Source organism: Pseudopodoces humilis, chromosome 4, assembly GCF_049639895.1.
Source record: "Pseudopodoces humilis isolate 2021_Gansu_Grassland_sample_001 chromosome 4, ASM4963989v1, whole genome shotgun sequence".
NCBI classification, from domain to species: domain Eukaryota; kingdom Metazoa; phylum Chordata; class Aves; order Passeriformes; family Paridae; genus Pseudopodoces; species Pseudopodoces humilis.
In genome coordinates, this window is record NC_142203.1 from 26,210,684 (window position 1) to 26,231,297 (window position 20,614).

Consider the following 20,614-nt stretch of genomic DNA (forward strand, 5'->3'; position numbering starts at 1 on the left):
TTCTGCACATGCACATTTTTCTTTCTCACAGGAGGTGAATGCCCACTGATTTCCCATCCTTCTGACTGTGTCGTTGGTGTTTTGGCTAATCTTATTAGTTCCCATTTAATTACTTTCATTTGACTCTTCATGACTGTGCCATTTCTTCTTCCCACTGTACTTCTCATCACCCCCTGCCCTGTCTGATACTCTACTAGCATGGTATAGTGCCAGTTTCAGCACCCATCTTTCTCCCTCTTTCCTTTTGTGCTTACTCAGTTTTCCATGTTAGTACACAAGCCCCTGGAGTAATAGAGCTTTCATTGCATTTCACTGAAAATCTAAATTTTCCAAGATGTGGGCAAGATTTCCAGCTCAGAGGGTGGCTAAAACTAACACTAGTTTCTGATAGGGTCAAAAGGTTCTTCAAATGCTCTAACCCCTGCAGGCTGAAAAAAGATAAGACCTGCCAGTATTGTGCAACTGGTGTAACTGGAGAAGTGTTCCTGGAGTGCACAGTCATCTAACTCCTCTCGTGAAATGCTTGCCTTTCACATCTGCTAGCCAGACTGCAATGCAGTGTGAGGGTGGAAAGCTCTTACCTTTCAGGCTTGGCATATTGAAGAAGTTACCAGACATTATAAAATAACAGTAATTCATATTAGTTGTGTATACTAGATTTCTGTACATGATTACATTGCAGAACATTGCCAAAGCAAGCAAAAATTACTGTGTTTTCAAAATTAAAGAAAGATCGGTAACTGTTTTTTGTGTAAGGAAGGGACAGGAATTGGGTACCCCATATAATGTAGTTAGCTTTTAAAATCAATGCAATTTAAAAAAATAATCATAAGTGAATTACTATTATCATTGTTCATTTATACATACACAGAGACAAATTTTCTAGCCAAATAATTGTATCACAAACAAAGATTTAGAATCCTGTTGGTTATTTTGTGTTCTTGCAAAGAACAAACACCGTGTCTGGACCAAGCAATTTATATACATGGAGCACTGCTCTGGATGAGCCTTGCAGAGGCAGATCATTGGGTAAAGTCTGTGAAAATACCTTCTCACTGAACCAGTTCAGCCTGCATGGGTTAGTGTACAGAACCTGTTCAGCACTGCTGTAAGATTCCAAACTAAGGATAAAGGTTTCCAGGGACCTTCTTTGTCTTAGTAAAACACTGGCCATCTCTCTGTACTGAGTTAAACAGCTGCAGCATGACCACTCAGTCATTTTGTTCAAGATCTTACAGGCCATATTGTGGTGTTTACCAAGAGAGATGGTGCTTGTTGCAGAGGTCTTGTCCTCCTCACAGGCAAGGGTCAAGGCCAGCAGAAAAGACATATTATCCCCACCCTTTTGGTGATGTGGAATTGAAGGATGAAACTGAAGGATGAACTTAACCATGATGGTTAGCCAAAGTCAGAGGGTACTGAGATACATCACTCTGGTTCCCTGGCCAGGACCTGAACCAGAAGAGGTTTCCTTGTCTCAAAGAGAAACTGCTTGGAAATGATGGGAAGCAGAAGCACCAAGATTCATCTTAGTGAAATGTATATACATGGTAAAATTATTTCCGCTAGCAATAGTGTGGTCAGTTTCCTAGACAACAAGGGAAAAATACAGTTCATGGATAAAGGAGTCCACAGAACAGGGGAAGAATGAAGTTATTAATTTAAATACTCATGTGAGTTTAACTAAGTTCCTGGGAAATAATGAACTACAGGCAGTGGCATTGCATCTTCAGTGGTGGTGGGATTCTTGATGTTAAAGTATTTGGTTGAAAAGTATTTGAGTCATTTAATTGAATGTTCAGTAGAAAGGAAGAGACCTCTTCAGGCCTGGTGCTTAGATTTCTGAAATGAGTGGAAAAAATGCTATATAATTATTTTGGTTTTGCCTCAGTTTCACAATGGGGCAAGCAATGTGATCTGCAAGCTGACAAAGACAAGAGGGTGCGCTAGTTCTCAACAGGCCAGCTGTTTACCTCACATAGTAGAGCAAAACCTTTTTACAAAATTGAAGATCTAGCTAGTTCCCTGTATTAGTAGTTACAGGCTTTGGATGCCCATAAGGACTGTTTTTGACACCTGAAGTCTTTATGCAGTTCCTACAGTATTTGTCAGACAGGCTTGCAGAACCTATCCGCAGTGCATCCCATGTAATTTCTTTTACCCACATTCTTTTGATACCATCCTCACAGTGCTATATATTAGATTTTCAAATGACACAGCCTTAGGTAAACAGCATGGTTTTCCTTCCAAGGCAAGACATTGTTTATAGAAAGACACAGATGTTCACAGAGCTCTGTGGCACTGCATTGTGTCAAGCACAGCTCAGACGTCAAGAGAGCTTCTGTTGTTTCACATTTACTAAACAGTTATCTTCCATGAAATCTCCTGTTTCCTTCTTCCCTACTAGGTTTCTCACATTTAAGGAGTCTTTCCCCCACCACATACATTCTTCCTATAATGAGCACTACCACCTATGTAGATAAAACAGAATAGGAATTGTAACTTTTAGATTAGTAATTTTACCTTAAATTAAATTATTCTTAGAATACATATTTCCCTTCTGTGTTTTGTTTGTTTTTTTTCCTAATCTCTGTTGTTTTTATCCAAGGTTGTTAATTTACAGAGCTACAGCATTTCTGTGACTGGTACCTCTGAGATCATCTAACTGATCCGTCAAAGCATGACCTCTTAAACCAGGTTTCCTAGGACCATACCTAGTCAGGATTTGCTTCAGGAATGAAGTCTCCAGAATCTCTCTGAGCAACTTGCTCAACTGTTTGACCACCCTCACAGCAAAAGTGGGAGTTTTTTTAATGTTTAACTGGTATGCATTGTGGTTCTATTTGTGCTATTTGCTATTTATCAGCTCACTGGGTACCCATGAGAAAAATTGGGACTGGTCCTGCCAGGCAGGCGTGGCAAAATAGAGGGACAGGAATGATGGAATTGCCTGAAAAACTTTAATGATGGTAAAATAACAAACAGCAGAAACTGCACCTTCTGGGGGCAAGCTCCAAAGACCCAGGGATATGGTGAACTTAACAATATATAGGGATACCTGAGGGCAGGGGTCCAATTGTGAACACAGATCAGGGACATGACCTTATATGTGACTGGTCCCGAACCAACCGGGAGCCAGAACCAGGAACACAGCCAGTTATGGAGTGATCCCAGTAGCATCCTAGTTTCCCCTGCCTCTCAGGTTTATGCCATCTGTACAAGTCACCTGAGCTAAGCCACTATCCATCCCAGCTGGTTCAGTTCCTGTAAAAAATCTTCCTTTGTCTTCTTTACTCCCATCTGGTTTATATACAGGTGTGTAATTCTCCCCTCACACTCACCCTGCCTTGTCTTCTCCAGACTGAACAATTGGAGCTGTCTGAGCATCTCCTGACAGACAAGGTAGCTCAGTTATTGCACAAGAATATATATAATTCTGAAGTTATATTAACCCAAAGCATACTAATTTAATTTTCCCTATTATAAATGGTGTGAAGGGACACCAGAATAAGCCAAAGTCAGGTGAAAGAATGGTGGGATAACCTGTATGAATGTCAATTCAGATTATTTCAGATTAAGGCTCCTTCCTCTGTTTAAATAAAATTGGTGCCATTTCTGAAATTTGAATTGGTGTCAGTTTTCTTGGAAAATGGTTTTCTGTATTTTGTTGCCTCCCATCTACTTTTGTCTACTACAATCCAGTGTTTGACATTTGTATGATTGTAATCCTTTAATCTTCATTGTGACATTCTCAGAGACCTAGAGACTGCATTTCTTTGTTTCTCACGTACTCCTTGCATAATTTTGGTAATGGAAAGAAAAACACCATTACTGAGATTCACTTTTGTTTCACTTTATGAACATGAAAATTAACAGAAAATCTTTTAAGAAGATAAAATTAAGCATTTTTCTCATTTTCTCTATACTTTGTTAGGAAAACAAACTCATGGACGTACACAAACTCCAGTCTGCAGCTGCTGTCTAAATTGGTTCCAAATTTTTTGGTTTTTGTGGCTATTCCAGAATTTACCTTTTTGACTATAAAGATACAAGCAATCCCTATTAGATTAAGATTGCCTCTCCATAGCTAAGAGTTCGTTAATCTAATGTTTTGTATGCAAATGCAAATTCAATATCTAAAAATGCAGGCACTCATACTTCTAAATACCCTCCATTCTGTTTGTAAAGAGGGGACAGCTGTTCTCAAGAAAAGCTGCTCTTTAATCTCTGAACTGTGTGTCATAGTGTTTTTGGTTGGGCAGACTGACCACCAGCTTTCCAGTGCAATGAAGTATTTTATGAATTAAGTGTGAAAGCTCCTGAAGCAGCAAAGTCTGCAGCTCTGCCTCTCAGTAAGGAGGAATATTGTTTCCTCAAAGAACATCTAGTTGCTTATTTTGTAGGGAGTGGGAGGCAGTTGTGGTATTTGGCACACTTCAGCACTGATCCCCTAGAGCTTCAAGAAGATAATTTCAAAGGACATTTCACATCATTAGATTGCCAGTGGAAAAAGAAAGAAGCCCAGTAGCAACATAACTGTTCTGCTGATAGTTTTGTGAGGCAGACAGAGAGAAGGAGAGAAAGGAAAATTTGGAAGTTTGAACAATACAAGTTTATAAAGGCAAAACCAAAAAAATGCAATTACCAGCACTCCCATGTTTTTCAGTTAAACCCTGCCTTGCTCTTGACAGCTTAGAAGATCACCGCTGATGACCCAAAGAAGAAGCTTAATTGTTTATGAAATCTTTGATTTCTGCTTCTAGGTGCTTCAAATTTTACTTCATAACCCATATTACATTGAGAGATAGAGTATCTCTCTGTTTATTTTATATTTATCGGGAAATACCATGTGCCAAATGCCCATTATAAGCTAGTGGAGCAGAGCAAGACTCCTAGAGGATATTAACAAATCTAGTTACTTCCTTTCACAACTGGCAGTGGTAAACTTATTAAAAGTGAATTATTAGCATATTTATTGAAAGCCAGGCATTTTTGAAGTGTGTAAGACTTCACATTAAGAAATCTGGAAACATTGAAAATGTTTATTAGAGAGTCTCAAAATTTTAGGAAAAGTTAGCAAATCTTCTCAGTGAAATCTGTCCTCTGTTCAGAGATGGCAAGGGGAATTCCTTAATCAGAATAATCAGTGGCTTAGCAGACTCTTAATGGATAACTCTAGCTGCACAGGGGTCTATAAGACATACAGGGTCCTAATCACATCCTAACAACTCTGGTTGACAGTCCTTTATTAGTATTGGTTTTCTCTCTAAATTCCTCTTGAAATTCATATGTGAGTTTGAAAAATTGCTGAATTGTTTCTGCAAAATGCAAAGAATTTTGACAAACTCCCCTTAAGTATAAGGAGGCACACTAGTGAGGTGCTGTGATATTTAACGTTTCTAAAGTTAGCAGTATAAGTGTATGCTAGTAATTGTGGGGGTTTTTTTTAATAAAATATATTACCTTTTATTTCTGTACTATTAGTTTGAACATACTTTGCTGGTAAGCAATGACATAAGACTGTTACTAGCAGGAGTTTTATGCTTCTTTACAGTTCCCTACATGACAATCAACGTGAATATTATCTTTCATGTGATTCATTTGGGTGGATGAGAGTTTTTTATTTGTCCAACTGAAAATTTCTGAAACATTGTGTAATGGATGTACACAAAGTGTCCTTCCCTACGACTCTCAGATAATGAGTGTGCTAAATCTGTGCATGTAGACCTTAGGAAATATCACTGGTTTTGGTGTGGAAAGGAACTAATGAAGTGGAAGCTAGCATCTTCCCTCCATGTTTTTTTACTAGCTGAAATGCTCACCTAAAAGACTTTGTTTTGGTAGCTGCTGTCTCCTTTAGGATATTCAGATGGCTGCTTTGGATAAATCAGGCTTGGCTGATTAATTTAGTCAATTAAGCATGTTGTTAATAAGGCCAAAGTTGTGGATTTGATCCCTAGGTGAACGGTATAAGCCATTCACCTACGATCAGGACTCAGTGATCCTTGTGGGTCCTTTCCAACCCATTATATTCTGTGATTCTGTCACTCACAAGCAATGATGTGGTGTGTAGGCTATACTTATATCCCTGAATTCTCACAATTGTCTATGGCTGAAACTTTCTTGCCTGCTCACTCCTCATCAGCTAAGTCAAGCAGTGCAGGCTTTTTGAAACGTGGTAGAAGAAAACAACTAATTGGAGATGCCAAATTGAAACTGGCTATTGAATACCAGTATCTTAAGAAAGGCAGTAATAAAACTACCTTGGCAGATCACACAGAAGTGCATCCCTCCAGGAAGAGCACTAGGAGAGGAAATAGATGTCTATCTCTCTCCCTCTCACTGACCACTGTGGGCTAACTCACAAAATACATATGCTGTGATACCAGGCAGATATTCCTGCTTCCCACCCATTCTCCCTCTTTTGACTTGCTCTCTTACACAGCAGAGGTATGTGCAGGGACACACAGAAGCAGTTTCACCTGGTCCACAGTGCTGCAGATGGAGTGGTAGAGCTGCCTGGACACCCCTGCCCTGGCATCTCCCACCCAGTCTCTTAGTGTCACCTCTGGACCTGCTCAGGCTGAATGTTCACTGAGGTACAGAGGAGAGAGAGAAACCTTCTTGTAATTATAAAACAAATGTCTGTACACTGCAGGCACTTCCCAACAGCAGCACCACACTGTCACTGTCCCAGCTTTGGCATGCAGACACCATTGTCTCAGACAGAAGGCTGTATTTAATGGAAAATAAAACACCTCCAGGGCCATTGTTCCCAATTGCACTTCCTGTCATGTTATTTTAATTACTTGAATTTGTTTTGCAATTAACCAAGTAATTTTATACTCTAGCTTATTCTGTTTTAAAAATATCTGCTCTTTTTTCTTTTCTTTTCTTTTTTTTCTTTACTATATGTATGAACAAACTGCTGTGATACCAATACCTGCATAAAAAAACCAGTAATGAGATATAGATCCCCATAATTTTTTTCCCATCCACATAAAAAAGGTGAAAAAGTACCTAAGTTTTTCGAAGTTTAAACAGTTGACAGAAGGTAGTCTATTTTGAAAAAGTTTCAGTGGAAGGACCCTACACCTCTTTTTTTTTTTTTTTTTCTAAATAAGTACTATTTTTATTTTCCATATGTATTGCCATTACAAAGGAAAATAAATTATAATTCTTAGGCATCAGCATTGGGTGTTACTTGGTACCTTAGATTCATGTTATGTTCTATTGCATGCATACACATGCCTTGGCACCTCTGTATATCTGTTGGGTATGGGGAATACTTTGCTATGTTTCAGTGAAAGGAAGGCAAGTTGTCAGCAGGAAAAAATACAGCCTTTCAGCTAACAAAAAATTTGTGGACCTCCATGGATTTCAACTTCAGAGCTGGCCAAATGTGTTCATAATCTCTTGATCAATTTGCCTGGTATGAGCCTGCTCTGTACAAGTGAGAATAAAACTACGTAGTCCTTGGAAACTAGAGGTATATGATAGGCTTACAACAGCTAAAAGCCTGTGATCAGATGGATGTGAACTTCATCTTAGTGTACTATGTTTTGATTTGTGAAATATGCAGCATCTGTCCTCTGAGAGTCGCTTGGGGAAATAATAACCTCTGGTATATGACTGGATGGCAAAACCTTTTTGTAGTTATAGTCAAGCAGCAATTATTTTGTTGGAGGGTAAACAAGATAAACAGTCCATGAATTAGCAACTGCAATATCATTTCTTATTTCACCACTAGAGATACATAGCAGGGCCTAAAATATATCTGCCATTCACTTCTAAAGCAGTTCTAGTTGGGGCTGAACCAGAAGAGTTTGTTCTGTGTTCACCAGAGCTAGTGTTGCTACTTTTATCTCTAAAGAGTTCTCAGACCCTTGTGTCCTGACAGAAGCTTCCATCCTGCTGCTTTCCAGCTTGCCTCCATCTCTTTCAAACCTTAGGGCCACTACTTCTATGGACTCCAGGAATTTCTGTGCAATTTTTTTTGTGAAAAGTTCAATTTCCACCAAGTTTAGCTTTTTTAAACTGTGCCCCACTAAGAAGCATTTGCTGTGACCATTTGGCACCCAATGCTGATGAACTGTTCTTGTACCATTTCCATCATCTGCAGTGCTTGCAACCTCAGTGAAGACCACACGATTACCTTCAAGTCTGTGCACGAGGACAGAGCCTCGATGACAGCAAGTTCAAGCATCAGTCTTGACAAATGCTTAAAATGACCTCTTCACTTGGCTACTTAGGCCTACACCACCTGTTGATCTCTCATCTCACCTCATCCATTTTAGCCCACTGAAAGTCTCTTTGGTGTGTTTCTTTGTGCTTCATATTTGTTGAGGATCAGCTTGAACCATTTTGCTTGACCATTTTGCACAGACAAATACTTGGTATGAGACATCTGGCACTTTAACACATTTTACTAATATATTACTAATATATTACTTTATTTTATTATTTTACTAATATATTACTGCTATATAGGTGTGAAACCCTTTATCTGCTGCCAGTAGATCTCTCTGTCTGTCTTCTGCTTCTTTTGCTTTATTTTACTTTGAACTTACTCTAGCTTTCACCTGCTTTATATTATTTACCAGCAACTGTCCTTTTCTTACATGTAATGCACATTCATAACAACCCCTCCCACCATCTACAGCTTTCCCTATTTTTTTTCGTTCAGTTGGATTTTTTAGCTACTTTGGCCCATGAGATGGTAGCATTTATAGAAGGGAATGGGAGCTGGAGCAGGTGCTGTAAGGCTGCTGTAATTTTCTATTACAATGGAGGTTAAACTAGATTAACTAAGGATCTTTCCTTGCCTGAATACGTGGCAAAAAAGCATGGGGTGGGAGAGGAATTCAGAAACAAGATGCTGGCATATTTCCACTAACTTCTCTGAAGCCAAAAAATTACCCAAGATGTTTATGGCCCCTAAATGCTTCATTTTGTGAAGTGCACTTTTGAGTAGGCATTTGATGCCAACACAGTGAGGCATCTTCTTAAGGAATGATTATCCCTGAGATAAGTTTGAGGCAAATTGAGGAAAAAAAGTGGGATGGATTTTTCAGAGTAAAAGAAGTAACAATAGCTTGTTTTTTAATGCAGTAATTGATGTTGTATGCTCAGTTAATATTCAGTAATTAATATTCTGATTACTGCATTCAATCATTTTAGAAAAAATCCTAATACATTTTGTCCATTAGAAAAGCATTTTCAAAATTCAAATACAAATATCTAGTCATTATCACTAGAATTCCTACTTTACCTACTTTACTATTTTTTGCAATACCTAATAGGCTAATCCTTTTTGATGTTAAAATTTAAAACTGCTTAAGGAAAGCTGTTTGGATATGTGTTGGGAATCAGTTCAGATTTGGTCTAGATACATTTCTGTTGTCTTAGATCAAGGTTTTCTGAGCAAAACATCTTACCTTCTGCAGAACATGGGAGCTCAGATGGTAGTGGCAGCGATCCATCCAGCTCAGTAACATGTTTCCATACCTGGTGCTGAGGAACATGGTCATGGAGGTAGCTCGGGGTGCAGCTGCAGTGGGAGCTGCAGGCTGAGCTCTGGCTGGTGGAGCTCAGGCAAAGAGGCCGTGGAGAGCCGACCCTCGGCACAACAGGGGCCCGGGGACCTGTGGCCCAGCCAGGGGAGCGGATGCTGAGACAAGGCAGGAGCCGATGGCCCCAGACCTTCCCCTGCCTAGACTGGTGAGGGGATAAAAGCCCAGGGGTTCCTTTGTTCCAGGTCCCTCCTGAGAGGGACCAGCTCGAGCTGTTGTTTTGTTACTGCACTGTGATGAAATTATTTTAAGGATCAGGAGACTGAGACTCTGCTATAGGAAACTGGGGTCCACCCAGTGAGGAAACCTGCTCTGACAGTGGGAATGTAGGGGCTGTAGCTGGGAAGGCACCTCAGCCCCAACTCAGGTGGTGCAAGAGTGACCACCAGAGTGGCTCCTGGATGGTCGGATTGGAAATTTTCCTTAATAATGGGCACTGCCAGCTGCACCAGAAAAGTGTAAATACAAATGTTATACTCCGTAAAAAAATGTTCATTTTCATCAAGCCTGATTCAATTATGGACAAAAGGATGACAGTTTGCTTCCCTTGTCATGTTCAGAATGACTCTGAACACAAGGGTCATTAAAAATAAAGAGGTAGTAAATCTCAATAAAGAGATTTGTGCCTTTGAGTGCTGCAAAGCTTCTGACCTCAGGAACAGTTCTTGGCAATTAGTTTCACAAGGTAATTGTGCACTAAAAAATGCATTTCCTTCCATTAGTATGAAATGTGTTGTATGTCAGATGTATACGCTATTCCCTTTCCTTTTCTTTTTTGATATTACTGGTGAAGATGTTGGTGGTTCAAATTCTTTTCTCTGTCTGATGCATGCCCAGCCCACCAAATAGCCTTTAGGAGTCTTCTGAGGGTGTTGAGTAAATGGGCATTATTAGCCTTTTAAACCTTAGCTGTCTTTTGTTGAGTCATTACAGAACTGATTTACTCTAGAAAGTCTTTATGTCTTATATGCAGAGTCTACATGTGGAGCTAAAAGCAGCTATACAAACTGACCCAAGAGATGGTGGTAAAAAGCCCCCAACAAACAGGAAAAAAAATACTGGAAGAAAATATTTATCTGGAACATTTTGTCGCTAATGTATCTGTTGAAATAAAATGCAAAGGTACCTGAAATGACATTTGGTAAACAAACACTTCAAAATCTGAAGTAACTTAAGAGGCTTTTTCCATTGAAAGAATATGCAATACTTTACAACCAGTATTCAAGCAATTAGAGTGCCTTGCTAAGCAAAGTCCTCTTGACATTTCCTGTTAAAACTGTGCTATCCATGACATCCATACTATTGTTGCTGTACTTTGACTCTCTTCAATGTGATTCTGTAATTCTACACTTACTTCTTTCTAATCAGAGGAGCTAGAAGTAACAGCATGTGTGCCTTTGGTGCATTACAGCTACTCAATAACTGTGCTTTTAAGTTGGCTCTATTTTGCTTGCACAGTATCTCTGAATTATTCAATTGACACAGAAGAGGGAGGTTATACTTTTTAATACCCTTTCACCCCTTCTTCTATTTGTCACAGATATTTGGGAGTACTTTTGGTAGCAATATTAATACTGCTGATGACAAGTTTTGCAGTTTTTGCCTTTACCATGTGCAGAAAAATGCCAAAACAAATAAATAAAGCTGAATAACGCCATCAGCATTAACCTTTCTGGCAAACCAGGAAGTTCCTTTACATGGAAGTATTTTACTCATAAAGGGTGTGGAGGAGTTGAGTGAACTATTAGAATTCTGAAGTCTAGAAATAGGTATTGTTTTGTGCTTTGTTCTGACTGTCATTAATTAAATGGTGTGATTCAAATTGCAACACATTGGAAAAAACTGGTAAAGATAGCGAACACAGAAGTGATTCATTCAGTGTTGATTCTGTATGAACAGATTTCTTTTACTGGCCATGATTCTCAGTAAGTTCAAAAAATTTGCATTTCAGTCAGGGTTTATTGTCTTCCCTGCCTATTTTCACAGTTGCTGTTCAGCTGTGCTGATGGGTAACAGTGAAGAGCATGTAAATATTCTAAGGCAAAATGCTCTGAAATTAGAGCTTTTTATCACCTAATCATCAAATAGTTTCATACAGAATTCTTATATGAAAGCTCTAATTGCTCAGAATTCTGATATCAAATTTGGTCACTAAAAGTTATCACTGAAAATGTAACTGGCCCAGAGTTATGTGCATTTCTCATGGCAATGTTTATCACACAGTTACTCATACCATCTCCAATACATCATTACTAGAACAATGTCTAAAGTCCCTGACTAAAAATTTAATACCTGAAATAAATCTGATACTGCATCTATATGAAACTCTGTCTAAAGTCAGCACCAGTAAAAGATTCCTGATTTGATATCACAGAGACAACACATACAGAAAAAACAATAAAGGAGTTTCTAATATTTTTTTTTCTATTTACTTTAAATTAGCTGATACAGCCTACATTCTGATCTCTGAAAGTCCTTTTAACTAGAACTTAGGAGGATATTTATGCTGTAATAATTATGGACAGCTGAGATATATATCCCTCATATACTCTAACCTCCATGCCAAACAAACTGAATGATGAGGATACACTGACATATTTATTATTAAAAATATAATATCCTTTGAGTTGTTAGTGAATAAAGATTTCTATATACCTCTTTTGTTATAAGGATTCTGCAGTTTTCTTAAATTGTCTTTAAAAAGTCTTGCCTTGTTCTATATCATTGTGAAGTAGTGAATAGTCAGTGTATAGCATCATGAACAAATCTGTTTATAAATATGAACATTGCACACAGGAGTTCTATAAACTGTTCAGCCAGGTAACAGGTGTTTATGACTTCCTGTATTTAAAATATATTGCTTTTAAAAGCCTAAACTGCTAATGATTTCTTTAAAAACAGCTTGCTTACTTGGAGAAAAATGTTCTGTTATAAGCATTATTAGCTGAGAAATCCTTCACACTGGTTTTAGATACTGTCTGCAAACCACCAACATGACTTGATTTTGCTAAAGTTGGTCACACCATGCAGTTGTGAAAGAGGATGATTTTCTCATGCATGGTGAGTTTGGTGAAAATATTATTAGGAGGAGTATTTTTGTTACTTAAAATATTCCACTCTTATAGGGAAAGTGTAAGACACAATTTTATTTGTAAACCACTGAAGTGTAGTATCTGCAATACACCTTGCAGAAGTATAATCACTGTCAAAATGACAAGACATCATCAAAGAAGGTGACTGCTGGAATTGAAAGAGGTGACAATCAGGCTCTGAAACGGTTTTGTTCTGAATGCATATTCATGATTCTCTCTATAATATGTTACTGTGTGAGTTGTTCTAAGCAGATGTTTAACATGACTAGACAGACACCTTGTTCTAATCTTTCATACTGTTTCTTTCACCCTTTTTTCCCAGTGTCTAAATCTCGACTTGCAGGTTTAGCTATGGGACACATCCAAGAACACGTGGATGCAGAAGTACAACATCTGTGTCACATCTGTGGTGCTACACCAGTGATGGTGGTTTACTGGTACAGCAGCAACCCAGTTTGACACTGTGCAGCCCACCCAGCAAATAGCTGTCACTAACTGGTGAACACTTATTCTGAGAAATGGGCTTTCATACACACCCATGAGCGAGTAATTTGCCTGAATTTCTCTCTGGCCTTGGGTAGCTCTTTATAAGATGACTCTCCTGTTTGCTGTTTCTTTGACTCATTTGGCTTTCAGGAAGTCTCTTCCAACATGCTGTGCCATAACAATGACAGCTGCTGGTGAGTGAATGATAAAGCTGCAGACACTTGTAGAAATAAACTGCTCCATTTGCCTCTTGGATAAGCAGAAGGCAATGTTCTCTCTTCTTTTGTGATTTTCATTCAATTCAGAGAGAAATTTGGAGGGAACAAAGCAAAGACATTATTGGTTCCTATTTTTTCTTTCATTGTTTGTTTTTCAGACAGAGTCAAAAGAGTTTGGCAATTTTCCAAATAAATGACTATTTTTAAAAGTTTTTTTTTTCTTTTCCCAGGAAGGGACAGTTTAATAAAAACTGCAGTTCCTTATAACTACATTCCTGAAGACTTTTCAGATTGTATCAATACATAGTCAGTGGTCTAGAAATGAAATTACTGTAAGGGGAATTTACAAAACATGCAAAAAGACACATGAGCCAATCACACTTTTATTTCACATTAATTGCCTCCTTTTTCTCATCGTCCTGTTAAATGTAAACAGAAAAGTTTTAACTTGATCTCAATGCAAACATAGAAAAGGTGGGTTTTATAATTAAAAATAATCTTGTGCAATTAAGAATTGCTAATTCTTATCTACCTTCATTCATGAAAGGAAATATATACTATAGGATGTAATTCAAGGTTCAAAGGCATAGGAGGGATCCCAAATTTACTGTTGCTTTTTCCAGTTGCTGCCTTACATCTGACCTTCCTCAAATCACAGACTTTCCACCATTTTCCTGGGTGGTGCTGCTTGTGTTTTCATGGAAGAAAATACAGAAATCTTACATTGGCTAATCTTTCTCTCCATGCAGTTCACATCTAAATGCCATCATGCACCACAGTCATATGGATTTGAGTATTTTTTGAATTAAATATGCTTCTGAGTGAAAGAAGAGAGGGGCATCTCTCTGCAAAGTGGACAAGCTTACAAAGAGTTGCACAGACATCTGAAAGCTGACTTTTTTTCCTGAGGGACAGTGACCATGGTAACAGGCCATTTCCTTTTTCTCTTTTTGTGCATCCAGTATAAACACATCTGTATGTGTTGGACATTGAGGATGATTAAGCTGCATGAGTGGTGGATCTGCTGTACCAAGATTAAAACAATAGGTCCTGGTATTTTGACAAAGCCAGTCAACAGCAAACCTACACTTTTCAGGCCAAGTCACCTGGATTTAAGATATGTGCAGAGCATTGACCAGACAGGAAGCATTGTTGAGTCTGGTCCTTTAATGGGGAAAAATTCACATGGCAACACCTTAGACTGTTGTCAACATTTCTGCAATACCAAATCGTCCTGGAGCAGCCGCTGCAAGAGGATTCAACCTACCAGAAAGCACACTCTGATGCCTTTCTAAATGGGAGAATGCATTTAAAAACTTGGGTGGACCTAAAGTGGAACAAAAGCCTGGTCCTTTCGCCACACAGCATGCAACCTTTTAAATGTCTCCATGTCCATCCCAACTTCCAGACCTAGCAGCAGCTGAATAGAAAGAAATCACCTAAGATGGCAGAGCTGATCAAGCCTTATTGTTGTCAGAGTGAAGGCACAAATTACTTTTCTGTCTGCCTATCCCCTGCTGCAAAGACCTGCCTCCTCTGTTGCAGTTGCAGCTGCTGTGGGTCCTCAGTGAGCTCCTGGTCCACCACTGACACCTCTCTTGTTCACACAAACCAGGCTGGTGGTGTTGGTGTTTGAGCCCTTTGTGGTCCTACTGCTGACCTTGCTAAAAACAAGCATGTTCTCCTTCCCCTAGATGCATGGTCCAGAAAATGTTTGTGATCATGCACATTTTGGAAGAGGTGTCAAAAAGGGAGATAATTTTTGTGAGATAATGACATATTTTCACAATTCTACTGGTTTTTAAGATGTCATACATTGACATAAAGCCTTGAAAATTTTCTAATTATACCTTTAAATTTCATTCTGTTAGTATTAATACCTTTATCACTTTTTAGCATACTCTACTGCTTTTTTGAAAACAACAACAATCACCATCACCATGGTAAAATGCAGTTTGTTAACAATTGAAGTGTTTAATAGAAGTTTTCCCCTAAAAAAAAAAGAAAATCTTTGAGTACATTTTTAGTTTTCTTATCTCAAAGCATTTAATAAATGTCAAAACAACTTTTTTTTTTCATTTATAGAGTACATTAATATTCTATATGTGTATAGAAATTATTTTAATAGAAGTTTAATGTAACACCCTTTGAGTTTTATAATAAAAGGAGAACAAAATGTTTTAATGATGTTGGCAAATACTTAGATATTATTGCAATTAGTACTTTCAGGTTTTAATTTCATGGTAAATTTTTTATTTCATGGTAAATACACGATTTTTTATGACTTTTGATTTTAATATGAAGTAATATATTTCTGTTAACTGCTAGAAATGTTTTCAGAACACAAATTGTGTTCAGTGAGTTTTCTTCACCTTTTTGTGAAGAAGTAGCAACACATGCCTTCCCACAAGATGGCAGAAGCGAGTTGTGAAATTTATGGGCAAAGATGTATGAAGATACATGTGAAAATCTGATAATAGAAGACACAGGCTTGATAAACAACCAAGAATTAGGATATTACGAAGTCACAGGGAAAACTCCAGCTTTAATTCACTTTTTTTGTGACCAAACTGAGCAGCAAGTATTTCATGGTAAGATCATATATCATGGCTTTACGATAGCAAGCCAAAATTGGCTACAAGATCTAATTACAGTTATCTAAGTTCTTATTTTTCTCTTAAATGAAGTGTTTTCAGGTACAGATTTCACTCTCAAATACATATTTTTATGTTCATATGGCTGAAAAGTGTTCATATATTGTATACTGTGAACTAAGTATTAGAACCCACAAATTATTTTACCAAAGGAAAAGAAAAAGAAAAAAAAAGAAAAAAGAGAAAGAAAGAAAAAGAAAATATATTTGAAGACAATAAAGAAGATTCATTACATGTATAGTAATAAATATATATATAAAGTTTGTAATTTATTATATTAAATTTTTATTATGCCAGATCTTGTTCTAATTCTCACTCAAGTTGACATTAAAACCCCCATAAGTAATGAAATACTGCATAGCAGAGAGTTGCCATAAATATACAATAAAGTCCTTGTTCAATCATGAGATGAACCATCCATCATCAGTGGGCATACAGTTGTCTTACCTGTTCCTAACTCAGAAATAGAAACACGTTTTTCACATTACCTTCATCAAAATCCTGCAATTCTTTTTATTCTGATCTAATTTAAGCTTAGCAAAGAACCGAGTGGAGTACAAGAGCCAAAACAGCAAATTCCAAGCCTAAAGTAAAAGCTGGAAGTTTTCCCCTGTTTTGTATGAAGCAGCTTATGTCTGTAAGAGATGTACAGAGATTGTGTCTCTATTTCTCTACACATGCACATGTGTGTGCACACCTCCCCCAGTCCCCCTGCCTACTTCCAGCTTTTCCAAACCTATTTCCCAAAAGGATGTTGGGAAAAATCCCCTATGTTGCTAATTTAGAATACTACTTTACCATGATAGTGCGAAGAATGGCCCTTTTCTGCAGATGTCAGTACAGAGTGAGTCCATGTGGTGGAAACCATCGGAGGTGCAAACACAGGGGACAAGGCCAGCGGGCAGCAGCTCAGGAGCTGTCCCCATGAGTTCGGCCCTTCCTAAGTCACAACTCTGTGCAGGATGGAAGATTTACTCGAGTAATGTAAAGATCTCTCTGAGATCTGCGTGAGGAAATGGTTCATCCAAATGGATCCCAGCTGAAGTTAAGAATGGCCATTGAGAAAGCATGGTTTGGCCCCATCCAGAACACACACTTGCTGATAAAGGTTCACACTTGGATACCTGTGTCTTTCCAAAGCATGAGAGGGGCAACTGAGGATGACTGCTCCACAAGGTAGCAAGGAATTCTGGCTGAGTCTTGCTCTTTTCTTCTGACATTGCCAAGTCTGGTCAAGTTCCTACTTTGCAGCTTTCAGCTGGGTTTCCAGCAAGGTGGTATCACCTTGCCTTTCACAAACAAGGAGAGTTGCCACACAGCCTCAAAGCCAGTAATGCAGCAAACCTGGGAGGAATGGACTGTCTCAGCTGCTCTAGGGGCAACAAGAAGAAGCATGGTAGGCTGCAGGGCACAGGAAGATCTTGCACTGAATCTTCATATAAACTTAAGTTTTCCTGTCTGTCCCTCAGTCGCTGTTACTCTGCTGGGTTTTGAGAGTAGTGTGATTTACAGAAATGCACGTTTTGATGTCAAAAAGACTGTGCAAGTCATCTCCTTATTGTTGAACAAATACAGATGTTGATTCTCTAAGGCCTTGGAAAAGAAATTCCAGTGGGAAGGATGCTCCACAAGTCACCCAAAAGGTTTCCACCTTATGTGTTTGAGAGCTTTTGCTAATCTTCAGCATGGCTTTCCTTAACAATTATTTGTATTCATAATTTGGAATTTGGTTTGGGTTTTTTTTCCACCTTTGACCAAATTCTAATCTGCTTTGCAATTGCTATGTTGATTAAAGGCTTTGAAAACTGACTTTGATTTCCGGTAATTTCTTGATCTTGACTACAATAGCTTCTTTTTTCTTCACGATATTTTATATCTTTCCTGTTTCATGCAAATTTTTCTTATCTCCATTTGCTAAGAGGTAGATTTCTGCTGAAATCACCAAGGGCTGCACTATTCTCATGAAAGAAAGTTAAATAAAGTTATGAATGCCTTAAAGCTAATGTAAGTAATGTAATGTAATCATGTAAGTATTGCACTGGCAAATGCAAATAAGGTGCAGGCTTTATTCTGGTGTCTTGGTATCCTTTAGTTTCAACCTGCTACTGAACAAAACTGCTTGTCAGGTATCTTCATCTTTTCAAAGCACTTTGTTGCAACACAGACTGAGATGATTTTGTTTGCTCAAGTGAAAGCTTACTTTATAGATGTGTTTTTTGACTCATTACAGTTTAAGGTTGCCACTGTTGTTTGGATGTCTCAAAGAAGAATGTGAAGAGTGCAATTCCCATAACACCACCATAGTTTGTACAAATCACTTTTCAGAAGTAAAATTCAGCTTGGCTCCTGAAATCAATTGTCTGCAAATGACAACCAGAGAAGCTGAAATTAAAAAGAATTTGCCTAAAATGTGTTTTCAGTTAGCTTCTGTCATGGTATCATCTTTTTGATGTAGGATTTATCTTATCCAAATACAGGCTTCCAAATGGAAACCACTAGTGCTCAACGATAAATAAGAAATATTTTGTCTTTTTCTAGTGTTCTCTACCATGTCCTGAAGAGTTTGAAAGTGTTACCTCTGTTGTGAATTGATTTAAACTCTTTTGACTGCGTTGTCACAAAAGGAAAATATGGTCATAAAAAAACCACCATAAACTTTCATTTAGACATGCATTTTAAAAAAAATCTGTATTCCTGACAAACTTGATACCATAACCACCTTTAGAAGATACAATCAAAAGATGTAGGAATAGGAATGACTTTTGTGCTTTTTAAATTTTCTAATCGTGGAAAGAGAGTGTAGAGCTCACATAGGGGATTTCGGGTTGTTTGCATTGTCTCACAAGTATGTGGTGGCTTGTAGTTAAGCACGACAAAACAAATGGAACTGCATGATCTTCTTTCAATTTCCTGGTGCGAAAGCTGGATTATAAATTGAAGGGAATGGTAATTGAATAGATGATATAAGAAATTTTTACTTTTTAAATTCTCCCATGCACAAACAAGAATAGGTATTGCTTGGCTTTCTACAGTTTTTACACATTGGAGAATATTATTGTCTTGTATATGTATTACTCTGTCAACTCCCAAAAAAGCAAGATACAAAAATGCCAGTAATTCATGTTTGTATATCACTTGGTTTTGGAAAGAAAAATGCTGAATCTAGGATGTGAGTCAGGCTCATATTGTAAAAAAAAACCAAAACAAACAAAAAACCAAATTAATTTAAAGCAGCATTCTATTTTGGAAATGAAATAAAATACATGATTTCTTAGGCATTTTATTTATCTTAGGATCTCTTCTTTTGTGTCATTTATATGTAACATTTAAATATTTCATGAGATCTGGCTCCAAAAAGACCTTGGAATTGGAAAGTGAAAGTTTGCCCCTTCCATTTCACCAAAACAAGGATTCTGAGATGATTCGTTTTTCAACTATTTTGTTGATAATAGGTCAGAAAAAGATCTGTTCCATTCTTCCAGCTCTTTTCACATACTAATCAGAAAATAATAAAAGTATTTTGTTCACATAATGCTACAAGCGGCTCTCTGAACACAATCAATGAATAGAAATATCAGCACTTTGTCATTACTTTCTAAACTGGAAGTTTTACACATAGTGCAAACTAAAGAAGGTGGAAAAAAGTTTGAAGTTCATATTACAGTTGATTCAACAGTTCTGTTTGACTTTCAGTTTACAGCTGAAGTAAAATGTTTTCTCTTTACTTCAGGTACTCTCAGAACTTCAGTCTGATTTTAAGTATTTATGAAGTTTTTCCAAGATCTGTCTTCCTCTGATTGAGAGGCTCCACATTTTTAATTATTGCTTACAAGTTCAAGAAATTCATTTGGATATGTAAAAACTTCATGAGGTTTTGTAAAAAGACAGAGCAAAAAGACACTGCTGCCTCCAGATGAGCTTATTGCCCTCTCTGAGAAACTCTGCATGGAATATATTATTTTTTTTAATTTTAAAAAAATGTAAAATTAAAATTAAGGGATAATTTCACCTTTTTACTTGGTTATTTTGAGCAAAATATTTCCATTTGTCAAACAGTTTCACTATCAAGCTAGGCTACTCTGAGAAAGCCAAGGAAAAATGCCCAACCACTTTCATTTAAAAACCACAAATCCATTTTTATATCTGCCAAGTTTTGCTGGGCTTCGCATCAAAATGATGTGAAACTACAAATTTCTAGCTTTGCCACTCTGGCTCCCCAAAGATGAATTTAGAAAAGAGGACTAGTAGCCCACATGTGTGTATTCTCTACCAAGATTTTTTCTTTAAAGTTTTGTTTTAACAGCTTTTTAGGGTTTTCTATCTCTTTAGAGCTTTAGAGAGTAAAACCTTTTAGCCAAAAGTTTTATATCTTGCAGTGAGCACCTGGCCATGAAATCATCCTAAGTTTTAATCAGTACCATAGTATGGGCTCTCTTTCACTTGTGACAAGGAATTTTACCACAATACTATCAATACAGCTCATGCAAAAAATCATGCATTAACGTCATATGATTAATTTTTTGACAATTGTCCTTTCCTTTCCTTCTTGACAGAGCAATTCAGTACTTTCCTTACTAATTATGACATGTAAG